At 39.5% G+C, this 16,883-nt stretch overlaps 2 protein-coding genes across 9 annotated transcripts in view; one reads left to right on the forward strand and one right to left on the reverse strand.

Annotated features, from left to right (window-relative positions):
- The window catches only part of LOC307175407 (uncharacterized protein), a 30,640-nt gene extending 25,838 nt beyond the window's left edge, over positions 1 to 4,802 (reverse strand). The window contains exon 1 of the mRNA XM_079900475.1: positions 4,734 to 4,802. The gene's annotated coding sequence lies outside the window, so the exon portion shown is untranslated. The remainder of the gene's footprint in view (positions 1 to 4,733) is intronic.
- The window catches only part of PRKG1 (protein kinase cGMP-dependent 1), a 1,402,246-nt gene that overhangs the window by 618,561 nt on the left and 766,802 nt on the right, over positions 1 to 16,883 (forward strand). The gene's annotated exons all lie outside the window — the stretch shown is intronic.

Raw genomic sequence — 16,883 nt, forward strand, 5'->3', positions numbered from 1 at the left:
GAGGAAAATATAGGAAGAACACACTTTGACATAAATCACAGCAAGATCTTTTTTGATCCACCTCCTAGATTAATGGAAATAAAAACAAAAATCAGCAAATGGCACCTAATGAAACCTAAAAGCTTTTGCACATCAAAGGAAATCATAAACAAGACGAAAAGGCAACCCTCAGAATGGGAGAAAATATTTGCAAATGAATCAACGGACGAAAGATTAATCTCCAAAATATATTAACAGCTCATGCAGCTCAATATTAAAAACACAAGCAACCCAATCCAAAAATGATCGGAAGACCTAAATAGACATTTCTCCAAAGAAGACATACAGTTGGCCAAGAAGCACATGAAAAGCTGCTCATCATCACTAATTATTAGAAAAATGCAAATGAGAACTACAGTGAGGTATCACCTCACACCAGTTAGAATGGGCATCATCAGAAAATCTACAAACAACAAATGCTGGATAGGGTGTGGAGAAAAGGGAACCCTCTTGCACTGTTGGTGGGAATGTAAATGGATACAGCCACTATGGAGAACAGTATGGAGGTTCCTTAAAAAACTAAAAATAGAACTACCATATGACCCAGCAATCCCACTACTGGGCATATACCAAAAGAAAACCATAATTCAAAAAGACACATGCATCCCAATGTTCATTGAAGCACTGTTTACAATAGCCAGGTCATGGAAGCAACCTAATGCCCATCGGCAAATGAATGAATAAAGAAGATGTGCTACATATATACAGTGGAATATTACTCAGCCATAAAAAGGAATGAAATTGAGTAATTGGTGAGACGTGGATTGATCTAGAGGTTGTTATACAGAGTGAAGTAAGTCAGAAAGAGAAAAACAAATATCGTAATTTAACACATGTATTTAGAACCTAGGAAAATGGTACAGATGAACCTGTTTGCAGGACATTGAGACACAGATGTAGAGAACAAACGTATGGACACCAAGGGCAGGGGGAAGCCGCGGGGGGATGGGGCTGGGGATGTGACGAATTGGGAGATTGGGATTAACATGTATACACTGATGTGTATAAAATGGATGACTAATAAGAACCTGCCGTATAAAAAATAAATAAAATAAAATTCAAAAAAAAAAAAGGTTGCAAATAAATAAATAAATAAATCATTAATTGACTGGCCAGTCACTTTCTTGATATTGGAAGACAGACAAAATCCACTCTTTCCAGAATAAAATTCCCAAATATATGGTGCATAATAAAGATCTACCAACTTATAGAATTCACACATTCCTCATAAGTCCATAGAAAACAAGGAAAAACAGGGATATTGCAATTACCTTCTGCCTTTAAAGTGTCCCCCAGTCAGAATACTGGACTTTCTTCAGCTACCTAAGGAAGAATAGACTAGGATCTGCAGTGTTTTTCTTGTCATGACTCAAGCCGAAAATGTTTTCTACATTGACTGTATTAATGGTAAAGGATGATGCTGGACTCTAGGCCTCCCTTGGTGGTGACAAGGATTGAGGAATCAACACCGGGCTGAGCTATAACTCACTCTCAGAGGTCCAGTGGCTGGGAACTCTGGCCTAGAAAAGGTAGGTGATTTTTACTCTTAAAAGAAGACTAAAATAAATGCCTTATTAGTAGTAGGAACTACTTTTTTGGGAGATGGCTCAGAATATTACTTCCTTCATGTCTGATTGCAATTGCAAAGGGGACACTCTTTTAGGAATGCCCAACTCACTGCCAAGGAGAAGAGGCTCTAATCATTGTCTACCTCACATCTCACAAGGTTACCAGATTACTGTATGGTGGGTTGTCCTTAGTAATCGAAGGGCAAAGCTACTACTATACAGAAAAGAAATGATTGCTTGACCATGGACTTGTACATCCTGGAAACTGGAATGAATATAGAAAAAAACTGCAAACCCAAGAGAGCATGGAACCAAAGGCCTGCATTGGACACATCTACTTGGATTGAAATCAGATTTCCCGATGGATAACTCATGCAGAAAGAAGCCACTTCTAGTCTTGTCTAGATAGACTTTCCCTCTTCAGAGTGATGGATGTCAGGGCTCAACTTTGTAATTAAGCCATGAGAATGAGTTGCGAAGTTAAAGACTTGGAGAATAGAAATATGGCGTGTAAGCTGCGTAGGGCACTTACTGTGTTATTCCGAAATACTCAGTTTCCAGGCTTAAAGCTGCATTTGGGGATCTGAAGAAACCTAAAATGTACTTTTGTAGGGAACTAAGATGTCCCTCAAAGGTGTCAAAAACGTCCATAAATACTTGGAAGATAACAGTTAGCATTTACTGAGTATTTAATCAGTGCAAGACACTGGTCTTAACATCAGTTAATTCATTTATTCCTTCACAACATCCATATGAAACAGAGAAGTTATCATTCTCCTAATCTAAGGATGAGACTCAAAGAAGTTTCATAACTTGCAGAAGAATCCATTTAAATAAGTGATGGAGCCAGGATTTGAACCTAGGTCTCCGTTTTATAAGTCCTTTTGTTTAACCAACTGTTGTACTCTTTCCCAAGAGAATGAGCTCCTACCAACAGGATGTTTAAACAGAACGCTGGGCAATGAAGTAGGAAAGGAGGTACCAGTATGGGAAAATTAGCTGATCTAGATAAACCATTGCATTTCTTTCCAGCCCTCAGTTTCTGTAATCTCTGTGCTTTTGTTTCATATATTGGAGTCTTAATGCTTATAAAATAACAATTATAAAAGAAAGAATGATTCTCTTTTGGCTTGAATATTTCCAAAGCAGTCGAGCATTTTAAATCAGTGTTACTGCCTACAAGGCCATTTGGTTTCTTTATCCTAGTAACACTGCTCCCCTTTTTAAAGCTTTGAACGTTCTTTGCCCTGGTACGTAACATTTTGTTGAATTTCAGTGTTCTATAAATAATTTACTATTCTCCAAAAACATTAGCGCATGTACTGTTGCAGTCCAGAAAACCAAACAGAGGTTTGGTACCATCAAAACGGTCCTGTAAGTGAATATGGTGTGGCTAACACTTTGTCAAATCTACACCAAGAGTATTTCAGGTAGTTAAAATCCTTCGTGTCTAAGGAAAGTGATCACATGCTTAACAAGTCTCAGGATATGAAGATCTTCCTTTAACTGAGTATTTGAACAAATGAGAGTACTTTATATCATGGTATGCACATTTATATGCATAAATCTTATAGATCCATAATTGTTTATGAAGAAGCAATAGATGAGGTACACATAAACCTACATGTTGTACGTCATAGAAGCCAAAATATTTCTTGCTGCCGACGTCAGAAAACATACCTAGCTGGACTGAGTCAATTTGTCAAACCTAATTTGATACTGAAGTAGAAAACCAGATTATGTAAGTATAGCATGAAGGACAAAAGGTTGTCCTGTCAATGGAAAAGTCAATATGGTAATAGTTTGATATTTAGCTTTAAAATCAAACATGCTTCTTAGGTTTAAATCCTCATTTCCAACACCTACGTGTCCTGAGAGTTTGGACAATTGGCTTAATCCCTCTGAGTAAGTCCTGTCTCGTAATGTGATCATGCCAGTCATACCTGGCATATTGCAGAGGCTGTAAAAATGGTGCCCTCCTTCCCACTTCAAACGTCTAACTTCAAATGCCCGCAAGAATCATGGCGGAAGAGACCATGTTTATGCCAAATGTGCAATTTTGGCCACAGAGAGCAGCCGTCTCTCTTGCCTCTTTGCCCCTCTCACCTTCAGACCTGTGTAACATAAACCAGTTTAGGGAATAAAGAGTGAGCAGGGGACCGTGCTTTGTGCTGTAGAAAATGCTGAGCACAGGGCTTTATTACTCTTCTTTTTCTTTTCGAGTAGTGATTAGGGAAAAGAAATCACAAAGTACTCACTGACTTCTAACAACAGTTACAAGTAGCCACATGTTGAATCAGAAGCCTTCTAAAAGGGTAAAAAAAATAGGAATAAGTCTTACTTAAGCTTTGGGAACTGATGATGTTCTGTAAATGTGTCTTCATTAAATAGAGGGCCTTTGGAAAATGTTTCTTTTTGCGCCATTCATCCATCATTCCAAACAGTGGTGCCAAATTTCTGGCACTTTACTGAAGGTTAGATCTTAGAGAAGATGACAGTGGAATTCTAGACCTTTTCTTTTAGAGAGAGGCCTTTACAGCTTTTAGAGGAGTTCCTTCTGTTTGGAAGAGGTCTTTACACTTGCCTTTTCAAACAAGTCCAGGCAAATACCTCTAGTCAAGTAAATGCAGAGATAGCTACTACTAAAAATCCATCTACAAAAGGTTCTCCATACCAGGAGTGTAGTTTCTTCTCTTATACACACATGCTGTTTGAGATATGTAAGCCATGCGGACTTAAGAACTGGATTAAAACCATATCGGAAATTTGACCCCTAGACATGTACATCTGGCACGTATATTCGGGAAATGAAGCCTTTGGAAACCTTTTTCTAGGATCTAAATATTTGGCTGTTGTAGACAGCAGTTTCCTGCACTTGTGCCTCATCCGGCTTCTCTAGTCGTGTGTTTTGATATTAGGTAGCTTTGCTCCCATGAACGGTATCCAGAAAGATGTGGAGGCTCCCTCTGGGTTCTCACACACAGAGGATGGATGTGGAAACCACTTGGTTTCATCTCCTGTAGTGTCTGCATGAGCTTTAGGGAGATGGCAAACTCCACAGTGAGCTCTGTGTACTAAAAAGGAAGCTGCACAGTGGGACCTGGAAAGACTTATTCGTTTTCTTACCTGACAACAGGGCTGTCATGAAGATGGGGTAGCACGCGGTGTTTTGCAGTCCACCCTGCTGTTTGTTCCTTTCTCTGTTGAAGGCCCGTGGAGTGCCCGGTGGATCAGAATTCTACTTCTCTGCCCTCCTCCCTCTGCAGTGATCCTAGCTCTCCACTTCTCCAGTTAGGCCCTCTTGAATTGTCTTAATGTTGTTAACTACCCTGGTGGGGAGGCACCGCAGCTCACAGCAGCTCCGGGCCCCCTGCCTGCTGCTGTTGAAATCAACCAATGAAATCAATTTGTTGACAACAGCTGTTCCTCTCCACGCTCATTCCAAGAGCTTACACATTATTCCTCTCCTCTTTCTTGAGGACATAAACCCTGCCCCAGGTGTAGGGGAAATGTGTAGGTCCATCAAGATTTTTAACTTTTCTTCTCTATAGCATACCGTCTTCCTGTTTGCCACATGAAGTCATTTTATCAGCAGATGGTACCCAGGCAGGAGGATGCCAGAGCAGAATTGATGAGCCTTAACCCACTGGAGGTGGTTTTAGTTGAAAGCCTGTTTCTAACCAAACCCACTTAGGAAAAAACAATTTAGTTTTCCTACAGACCCAGAATTCTCTAGATGGAGAAAGGAGGTGTTTTATTTATTTTTTTAAATTATTTTTTAACATCTTTATTGGAGTATAATTGCTTTACAATGGTGTGTTAGTTTCTGCTTTATAACAAAGTGAATCAGTTATACATATACATATGTTCCCATATCTCTTCCCTCTTGCGTCTCCCCCCCTCCCACCCTCCCTAACCCACCCCTCTAGGTGGTCACAAAGCACTGAGCTGATCTTCCTGTGCTATGCGGCTGCTTCCCACTAGCTATCTGTTTCACGTTTGGTAGTGTATATATGTCCATGCCACTGTCTCACTGTCCCAGCTTACCCTTTCCCCTCCCCATATCCTCAAGTCCATTCTCTAGTAGGTCTGTGTCTTTATTCCCATCTTGCCCCTAGGTTCTTCATGACCATTTTTTCTTTTTTTTTTTAGATTCTATATATATGTGTTAGCATATAGTATTTGTTTTTCTCTTTCTGACTTCACTCTGTATGACAGACTCTAGGTCCATCCACCTCACTACAAATAACTCAGTTTCGTAAGAAGGGGTTTTAAAAGGAACCTATTGTGTTAACTACTAAGTTTCTCAGCAAAAATTAAGCATTATGCTGGCTTTTTTTTTTTGAACCTGAGACCCTTCCATTTTCATGTATTTCTGTGGCAGCGGTTCATTTCACCGTGTGCAGCAGCAGATTCATACTCTGCTAATACTCATCGAATAAAATGCGCCAAGAAATAAATGTTATGACATGTTCAGATGGGTTATCTCTTAACCCTCCTGGTAGTAAAGCAGGTCTGAAAATCTGCATTCAGGAAACAAGGAAATTAGGCTTTGGATTTAAAAAATGATTTAAACTTTTTTTATTACACATTAATTTTAACTGCTATGTTTATTTTTAAAGCTTTCTTGGTAAATAGCATGCCATACACAAATTTTCTTAATGATTTTCAGCTCTGAGAAGTACAGCGAGGTCATTTCACAAGTTAATTTTGAATGCTGAATAACTGAATGTTGATAGAGTTTAACCAAATTTTTAAATAGCACTGGTAAGGAAGGAACACTATATATGTTTAAATACGCGAGGACATAAGACTTAAGGAAAAATTATCAAATGTTAAAGACATGTTTCTACCCACTTCCTTCAGGATGTGTTGGCGCTTGTGTGTGGGGGTGGGGGGTGGGGGTGGGGGGTGTTGAGAATGATGGGAGGAGGGAAGGTGGAGAGAAAAGGAAGTTTCCTTTAAGACCCCTGCATTGTTCCTCTCTTCTGATGATGATGACACTCTCTACTTTGGATGACAATTAGCAGTTTCTCAATGGGCTCCAAGCTGTAACTTTAATCCCTTTTCTGTCATCTTTTTCTTCTAGCTGGGAGCAAAGTTACTTATATTTTTGCATCAACAATAGAACAAAGACCTTCACCCATATGCTGCTCTTGAATATTTTGATGGTGTTTTACGGCAATGGGGAAGTACAAACAAGTTGATCAGAGGATAATTGTGCTCCTAAATGAAGGACATGGATTTAAAACCAATTAGTGCATTGTTGCTGGAGAAAACATTGCTTCTGGGGGAAAAATAACATCGTCATTGAAGTAAAAAAAAAAAGAAGTACATATATGTGTATATATAACATGAAGTATAATGTCTAGTTTTGATTTGGATTTAGCTTACTACCCTATACTTAACAGACAAAAAAGAGTATGTTATCCTCTGATCCTAGAAGCTATGTGTAATTAAATTGACAGTATTTCTTTTGTCTTTCATCACACTATGAAATAGTCCCATACAAGGGTTCTACCAGGTTAAACTTACTGTAAAACATTTATTATCCAAGGAACCAGGCTGATTATATAGGAGAGAGAGAGAGAGAGAAAATGAGAGAGTAAGACTGCGAGAGAAAAAATTCTTCAGAAAAATATGTCAGTAGGGCCCCAGGAAAAAAGGAAGATAAAAGCACAGGCCCTTAATTCTATCTTTTAATATTTAGAACTACATTGTTCTGAAAACCAGCTATCTAAAATGATCCTAAGTGTTAGGGCACACATTCACGTCCTGGGGAAATGGAATGCAGTGGCTGGAAGGGAACGTGCACCCAGTTTCTTTTCCGAGAAATGGCTGAGGTGGTGAGCGTGCCCGCGTTCCCCAGGGCTGAGCCAGGTATGCACGTAGACCATCCTGTCCCGTAGAATAGGATCCTTTGTTTGGTGTGGATGGAAGGAAGGGCAAGAGAAAGGTTGAGAGAGGAGATAAGGAGGTACCACTGGGGGAGGGTGTGGTCCAGCTGTTAGCACATAGGTGGCCTTCTCAGGGAGGCAAGGTTGAATCCAGGCTTCATGGAGGTTTAAACCTTGGAAAAGGATGTTTTTGAAACTTAATTCTGATTCAGATCATGGCAAATCAAGATGGTTGGCTGAATGGCATGTGAAGTGTTAAGATCGTTTCTAATCCAAAATGATAAGCCTAATATTTGCCATTCCATAATAAATGATGCATTTGGTGGGGGGCGGGGGGATCTTGAAAGGTTTTTGGTTGTTACTTTGTTGTATTTGATTGGATTTTTGTTTCTTTCTTTCTTTTTAAAATTTTTGAGTTCCCCAAATAAACACAAACACCAGTAGGAAGAGTAATAACTTAAGCCTTCGTTAGGAAACACTTTTTTCTAGAAGTGCTTTCTCTTTTTTTAACGTTTAATTCTTCTAAAGTCGTGTTGTTCACATTGTTAAAGAGTGAATGCTCATTATAGAAAATTTGAGAAATAGGAATAAAGAAAATATGCTCACTGTTCTACAAACTAAAGATAACTCGTCAACTTCGGTGTATTTGCCTTCATCAGTTTTCTCTGCTGAGTTTTGGTTTCTTTTGTTAGTTTGATAACCCGAAGACCCAAAGCCTTCCAGAAAGGGACTTTCAGCAGAGACATGTAATGAGAGACACACAGACTGGTTGGTGAATCCTCACCATGACACGTAGTAACTCTGTGGCCATGAACAAACTATTCGAACTTCCTGAGCATCAGTTCCCTCAGTTGACAAAGGGGATGCCAACACCCATTTTCAGAGCTTGTGAACACTCCAGCTAGTGTGCAAAATGCCCATCACGGAGACTGATCCCAACAGCGAGGTGCCCCATCACTGCCAGCTCTCGCCTCAGCATCTGTTTCCTTCTCCAACAAACAGTAGGAACATTGTAAATGTTGCACGGAAGTGGTGACAATAAAAATGGTGGGTAGGTCAAAGAGGATGAAAAGAGGGTGCTAGAAGGAGGAGTTCTGAAGAGAGGCAAAAATGACTGTTGGTGGATTTGTAATCTTGACCAGGTGGTTTTTGTTTCTCACTCTTCTGTACTGTGGAAAAAATAGCACAGTTAGTATTTCAGGCTTAACTTTTCTGTCATCTGAGATGTAAGTTATGCTTTCAAGGAGGTGTGCAACGAGCTATGAAAATAAAAAGTTCAGAATTGGAGTCATTTGGGGGAATGTTGGAATGAATAGTGTACCTTTCTCTAAATCTACTTAACTGCTTGTGGTAATAATATGTCAAATACATAAATATGTGATTACAGAAATCAGCTTTATGCCCCTCTAGTGTCTGTTAACATTCTTACTCATATCAAAATGTGTACCTTTTAGAGCTTCACTATAAAATATATCACACTGGATGATTTTATTCTTGACATTTACAACATCCTTTCAGGATTACTTAAAAACAATATTAGGGTTCCACATTCACATTTTCAATGATTTTTATTTGGTTTTTAAATATCTACAATTTTAGTTGCTTGGGCAGAGAGACCTTAAATGCAAAAGCAGTCTAATTATTTGAATAATATAAAGATTTAATTAGCATTCTGAATTACAATGATTAACAATAACTAACATTCTTTGAGTACCCCCTAAATGATAGACATTATTTTAGGGGTTTCATAGGTATTAACTCAATAACCTTATGAAATAACATTTACCACTATTCTCATTTTGTAGATGAGGCACAGAGAGGTTAGCTGACTTGCCCAAGGTCACACAGCCAATATAAATCATATATTATTCATATGATAAATAGTCCAGGTAGTCTGACCCCAGAGACTATTTCCTTGTCACTATGCTGCCTCTCAATAATAGTATCCATTTATTGAATATGTAGTGTGTTCCAGGCCAATGTTAAGAACTTTCCGTATATGATCATATGTGTGTGTGTGTGTGTGTGTGTGTGTGTGTGTGTGTGTGTGTGTGTGTGTGTGTGTGTGTATGGTAGTGCTAATATACATCCCCTGAGGTGGGAGAACTCTCGAATGATAGGACTTGCAAGGCTTTTATAAGGTTTCCCAGGCCAGCAGTAGGATATTGTTAATCCCAGTTTATCTAAGAGCCTCTTCTCTTGAGACATTTGAAACAAGGCTCTAGGCAATTAATTACATCAGAGGACCACATGAGTGACATCAGCCAAGGTACACAAGAAATCTTTACCAACACAAACTACCGAACCAAAACTATCCCTAGAGACATTGCCCACTCCCTTGTTTCTTAGTCCCAATTCCATTGTTTCAGTACCTCATGGTCCAGGCCCTGTATTCACTGTACAGTGATATTTTATCTAGTGGGTTCTTGGCAGTTGGAAGAAGTGAGATTACTGGTGACCCAAACTGGCAAGCTAGAGCTTCCAGTGTGTGTGTGCATACAAGCACATGCAGATTTCGTTGTCCTCAGAGTTAATTAAGAATCATTATCTAAAATGTTGTTGTAAAATGAGATCAGGAAACGATTGCATTATGCATAAGGTGAGAGAAACCTTAGAAAATTTTAATAAAAAGCTCTATACTTGTGAGTAAGCTTCCCATGTTGTGAATTTAATGGCTGAAGAATGAAACAATTTTAGGGAAAATAATTGGCTTTCTAATCAAATAATTAGTTTAGACCTAAGTCCCTTGAAATAAATCGTTTGAAGATTTAGCACAGCAAAAATTAGGATGAAAACTCAGGATCATTTAAAGTAATCCCCTTTTTTTCTTTGGCAATAGCAGTATTTTGTCACCTACCTTAGAGTGGAATATAGCACCTAACAATTTCATGTTTTGAGGTACTGGATCTTGATCAGAAACAATTAGATTTCTCTCAAAAACATTCTTTATTAAAGGTCCAAAAGGTTTTCAGTTACAGAGAACCCTATCTCAACCAGTTTTGAACCGCGTCATCCAGAGCAGAATACTTAATCTCATTCTACATAAAATGGGGATAAAATAGCTACATTACAGGATTGTTAAAAGGAAACTTGAGATGATGCATTTAAAGGGCTTAGGGCAGTGCGAGGCAGATGCAGGCTCCAAAGAATCTGTGATGGTATAAGAAGAATGCAGGGGTGACAGATGGGTCTCCCTGGGCTAAAGAGGGTCATGTCAATTTGCTGCCCTTCTTGCTGTGACCCCCCAGGCCTCTGTCCTTACCAGTTCTTTGACCATGGCTTTGAAGAAGGTCAGAACGCCTCAGAATTCAAAGAATGGCTTTGAGAAAGGATCTGATTCTCAGAATTCAGGCATCCAATGAAGAACATTTCATAAAGACATAGTTTCAGCAAATTCTAAAAAGATGGGTCTCTTTTATAGAATTTCAAAAATAATGCCACTTAGAAGAAATTAGTAAACATGACCCCAGTCTGCTCATTGAGAACCACCCCTGCATTGTTTCCCAGTCCTCATTTACCACCACCTTCTTAAACAAGGTACTATCATTCACTTACTACTTTTTCTTAGCATATATCACTTTTCACCCTAATTTGTTTAAATAAATGTATTTCTATCACAAACAGAAAAACCAATATCAATTGTCATAATAGAAGTTAAAAAAAATAACATAATTAGTATTGAACAAAAAGGGTGTTCATGTCCCACCTAAAATCATTTCACATATTCCCAAGTGATGTTTATTCCACGTTTGGGAAAAGCTGAACCACAGTATCTCACCTCACTACTTTCAGGAATGTAGAGTTCATCATAGAAGCTTCTTGCCTGAATCTAGTATTCCTGCCATCTTTTCACCAGAAGGGACCTTTAGGTCATTTAGTCGTTTAGCCCCATATGAATCATGGAGGGTTTAATAACATAATTAGGGACACATAGCTTGTTAGAGGCAATGTATAATATTCTGCTATGGAGAAGGTACACGAGAAAATTAGTTGCCAGGTCTTTTAGGTGTAAAATGTACCACTGCTATCATTAAGATCATAAAATGATAACGTAAGCCAGAGAATCATAGGGGGTTAGTAAAGAGAAGAACTGTAAAACATACAGGACTGAATCTTCTATCCATCATTATCGAATATGAGTTACTGCTGCAGACATACCTCATATCTCATTGCGTCCTCATTTCCTCCTATGCCATTCCTGCTGTGTGGTTCTCTCACACTGACGCCTCTCTTTTATTTAATCAAATTGTATTTCTATTTAGTAGCTGCGTTATGGTCATGATGAATAGAGTTACACTAGTGCGCATGGCCCCCGATATAATAATTACCCAGTATCTCTTAGTTGGATGAGACTTGGAAAATATTAGCCATTGATTTTTCTATCTTCCTTTCAAAGGAATCCTTGCATATATCTTGGATTAGTAGCCTAGCAAAGCCCTATGAGAAACACGTTTTAGACTCGCCTCCCTACCCTACTCTTCACTCTGTGTAGAAAGGCGGGACTCAGGAGTTGTGCATATGCCAAAACCACAGAGGCAACATGTTCTTCCCTCCTCTTCCTCAGCTCTAATGCTAAACGATATGATACCATCATTTTTGTAGATCAAAAGGGCTAAATATCAGCAATTTTTCATAATTTAACCCATAGAAAGAGGCGAGAACATTCATCTTGGCCCTGCAGTTAAGATGTCTCACCTTGAGACTAGCAAGTGGCCGTTGGTTGCTTGTCACATAAAGACCTAACTTTAGACACTATGCCTAGTTCTTGGAAGCCCTGTCGTCTGGTAAATGTTAAGTTACAAAACGGAATTAGCAAAGGCGAGATCTAAGCCAGTCCACCAGGTCTCTGGGCTGGACTGATGCAGGAAGTGAATGAGAAAATAGCCAATAGCTGTTCATGTATGATGTTCATCATGTATGATGAATGATGAATTCTTGCTGAAAGCAGAAAGAAATATCTTAGCACCTGGATATGCAACTTTTCAATGTGTCACCAAACTGCAGCTTCATAGAAAACTAGAGTGGAGGGCTTTTGAACCTGGCAGACACATTTACTAATGCAGTGGCTATTTAGGGAACACCAATAGATCATTTGGGGGGCTGAGAGTCAGAAGCCTAGCCTCAAGATATGCTAACGCCAGAGTAACAATCCAAGGAAAAATTTTCAGGTGTACATAATGGGAAACACTACCTCTTGGGGTCACAGAGACATTATACACAGAGCAGGAGTTCCTTTAGATTGTTTTGGGGGAGAAAGTAACATTTTTCAGTATTGAAAAATGTCTTTCACAAGCATTTCTTCTAAAGAAGAAGTGTTTTTATTCTATGAGGAAACCACAGCAACTTAGTTATGAAAATTCTATTTCTTACATCCTTTTGCAATTTGACCCAGTTGGAAAAGTAGAGTGTTGTGATTTTTATCACAGTGTTCTCACATTTCTGTCCTTTAAACTCGTTCCTATAATTTGGTTCTTCAAGTTTCATGAAATATAATGTTCTTCATTTTACATCGACATAGTCACAGGTACATAGCACAGGTGTGTTGTATCAGTGACAGTCACTGACCCTCAAGGAAGTGAAGGGGGAGGGAGAGGGGGAGGGGAGGAGTAAACCCTGAGGAATTTTCTGTAAAAGAATTGAAGGACCAGTGAAACAAAACAAGATTTTAGCGGTAACCATGGCAACCTGCAAGTGTAAGGAAGAACATGAAGCTTTCTGGTCATTATTATTATTGTATTTCAACGTTTATTGACTGACTGCTTTGCGTGGCATTGGGGCTAATCAATTTTTTCTCAGGAGGAAGAGATAAATGGAGATGAGGTTTACCTAAAGGGAAACCAACACATTCTAAGAGCTCTAAAAGAAGATGAGAATGTCAGATGACAAAGGAACGTTAAGTTCTCTCTGTTGTGATGTAGAGAACAAACATATGGACAACAAGGGGGGAAAGCGGTGGGGTGGGGGTGGGGGGTGGGGATGAATTGGGCGATTGGGATTGACATGTATACATTGATGTGTATAAAATGGATGACTAATAAGAACCTGCTGTATTAAAAAAAAAGTAGAAAAAACCTATTTATTAGGTTTGTAGACGTGTGCAGTTTAAAAAACAAACCACAGGGCTTCCCTGGTGGCGCAGTGGTTGAGAGTCCGCCTGCCGATTCAGGGGACGCGGGTTCGTGCCCCGGTCCGGGAAGATCCCACATGCCGCGGAGCGGCTGGGCCCCTGAGCCATGGCCGCTGAGCCTGCGCGTCCGGGGCCTGTGCTCCGCAACGGGAGAGGCCACAACAGTGAGAGGCCCACATACCGCAGAAAAAAAAAAAAAAAAAAACCACACTACTGTTACCTTGAAAGAAAATTAAATTTTAAAAATATATATAAATAAAACAAATATCTGGATCCTGAAAAAAAAAAAAAACAGTTCTCTCTGTTGTGCAGTGGAGAAAGTTTTTAAACTTAGAGACTATGTCCTATAAGGGACTGTGCAGTGACATTTATGCCAGAGACATCTGACAGGTAAAAAGATATATGATAAATTCAGTGATGTGGAATAAAAGAAGCCAAAGGTTAGATTCAAGATTACTCGGGTTCTTGTTTGGAGAGAGAGCCAATAATATTATTTTTTGGCCAGCCATAGTCTCTGGGAGCCCCTGGGACAAGATCTGTTTACTGTTAGCAGCATAATTAAGGCTCTGCCCTATCGAAGAAAAGAGCAAATGTTTAGATACACCAACTTCTGAGATGAACTATTTCTTCTTCAGACCCCAATACAAGAGCAAAACTGTTACAAAACAAAAGCACAGGACAACAAAAGAAAACATAAAGTCTGTTCCGCCCTCTGGGGACAGTAGGGCCAGATTTGGAGGGGGAGCAGTATGAGGAATAGAGTAGCAGTTTTTAAGTCTGGCGTTGGCCTGGGCTGTTTGCCAAGTGAACATTATTAGAATTATTAGCACTGCTCAAATAAATTACCTGGGAGTCTGCTGAAAAATGAAGTCTGTAATTCAATAGAATCTCATAGATTCACCAGAATCTGGTGGGACCCCAGATTCTGCACTTCTTATTCCCATTTGATGCCCATGCTGATGATGACTGTACTTTAAATTGTAAAGCTCAACTCTGGCTGTACAATAGATCACCTGGGGAGTTTTTAAAAATCTTGTTGCCCAGCAAGAATATACAGTGGAGAAAAGACAGCCTCTTCAATAAGTGGTGCTGCGAAAACTGGACAGCTACATGTAAAAGAATGAAATTAGAACACTCCCTAACACCATACACAAAAATAAACTCAAAATGGTTTCGAGTCCTAAATGTAAGACCAGACACTATAAAACTCTTAGAGGAAAACATAGGCAGAACACTCTATGACGTACATCACAGCAAGATCCTTTTTGACCCACCTCCTAGAGAAATGGAAATAAAAACAAAAATAAACAAATGGGACCTAATGAAACTTCAAAGCTTTTGCACAGCAAAGGAAACCATAAACAAGACGAAAAGACAACCCTCAGAATGGGAGAAAATATTTGCAAATGAAGCAACCGACAAAGGATTAATCTCCAAAATTTACAAGCAGCTCAATATCAAAAAAACAAACAACCCAATCCAAAAATAGGCAGAAGACCTAAATAGACATTTCTCCAGAGAAGATATACAGATTGCCAACGAACACATGAAAGAATGCTCAACATCATTAATCATTAGAGAAATGCAAATCAAAACTACAATGAGATATCATCTCACATTGGTTAGAATGGCCATCATCAAAAAATCTACAAACAATAAATGCTGGAGAGGGTGTGGAGAAAAGGGAACCCTCTTGCACTGTTGGTGGGAATGTAAATTGATACAGCCACTATGGAGAACAGTATGGAGGTTCCTTAAATAACTAAAAATAGAACTACCATATGACCCAGCACTCCCACTACTGGGCATATACCCTGAGAAAACCATAATTCAAAAAGAGTCATGTACCACAATGTTCATTGAAGCTCTATTTACAATAGCCAGGACATGGAAGCAAGCTAAGTGTCCATCAACAGATGAATGGATAAAGAAGATGTGGCACATATATACAATGGAATATTACTCAGCCATAAAAAGAAATGAAATTGAGTTATTTGTAGTGAGGTGGATGGACCTGGAGTCTGTCATACAGAGTGAAGTAAGTCAGAAAGAGAAAAACAAATACCATATGCTAACACATATATATGGAATTAAAAAAAAAAATGGTCATGAAGAACCTGGGGCAAGATGGGAGTAAAGACACAGACCTACTAGAGAACGGACTTGAGGATATGGGGAGGGGGACGGGTAAGCTGTGACAAAGTGAGACAGTGGCATGGACATATGTACACTACCAAACGTAAAATAGATAGCTAGTGGGAAGCAGCCGCATAGCACAGGGAGATCAGCTCGGTGCTTTGTGACCACCTAGAGGGGTGGGATAGTGAGGGTGTGAGGGAGGGAGATGCAAGAGGGAGGAGATATGGGAACATATGTATATGTATAACTGATTCACTTTGTTATACAGCAGAAACTAACACACCATTGTAAAGCAATTATACTCCAATAAAGATGTTAAAAAGAAAAAGAAAAATCTCGTTGCCCGGGTCATACCCCTAAACCAGTAAAATCAGCATATCCGGAGGTGCCGTCTGGGAGCTGAGGACCACAGCAACCTATGGGTCAAAGACGAAATCACAGATACATCGATTTGGCTTATCCAGGGTTTTACAATTTTTCTTCTGCTTAAAAAGGAGATCTCGCTTTCTTCTGCTTAAAAAGGAGATCTCACATAAAACACTTATTTCTAGCTCTTCATTGAACAAACGACACCAGGACTGCATTTCCACTTGGTTGTCATCTGCCCCTGCCTTGCGCTCTGTGCCTTTTGTGCCTTTCAGACCGGGCACCCAGTCTCCAGGTCTCCCCAGCCTGGCCAGCCGCTTTCCCCATTTCTGTCACCTGCCTGCCCCCTGCAAGCGTTAGCTTTTGCGTCCCCGTTCACAGAGGCAGGCTGTAATGTCTTCTCTTGGATGGATGGTTTGTAATACTAGTCTTCCTTTTTTCCTTTAAATCCTTGATTCACACGTGAGAGAAGTGTTGAAGAGTTAGTTTGGATTGTATTGCCCAATCATTTTAATATCCCCATTGAGACGCTGATGTGGAAAAACACTTGTGTAGGAGTCAGGAGCTGACTTCTGGTCTGGTTCTGCCACTTCCTGCTATATTGATATTGATACCTAACCTCTCTGAATCTGAGCTTTCCTCATCTGTAAAGTCACACAGTTTGTAGGTTGGGTTAAATGTCCTTTGAGTATGCTAACAAAACATCAGCCGCTATCATTCACTTTGCAAACTCTTATTGAGAGTTTG

The sequence above is a fragment of the Stenella coeruleoalba genome (genome assembly GCF_951394435.1).
Source record: "Stenella coeruleoalba genome assembly, chromosome: 16".
Taxonomy (NCBI): Eukaryota; Metazoa; Chordata; class Mammalia; order Artiodactyla; family Delphinidae; genus Stenella; species Stenella coeruleoalba.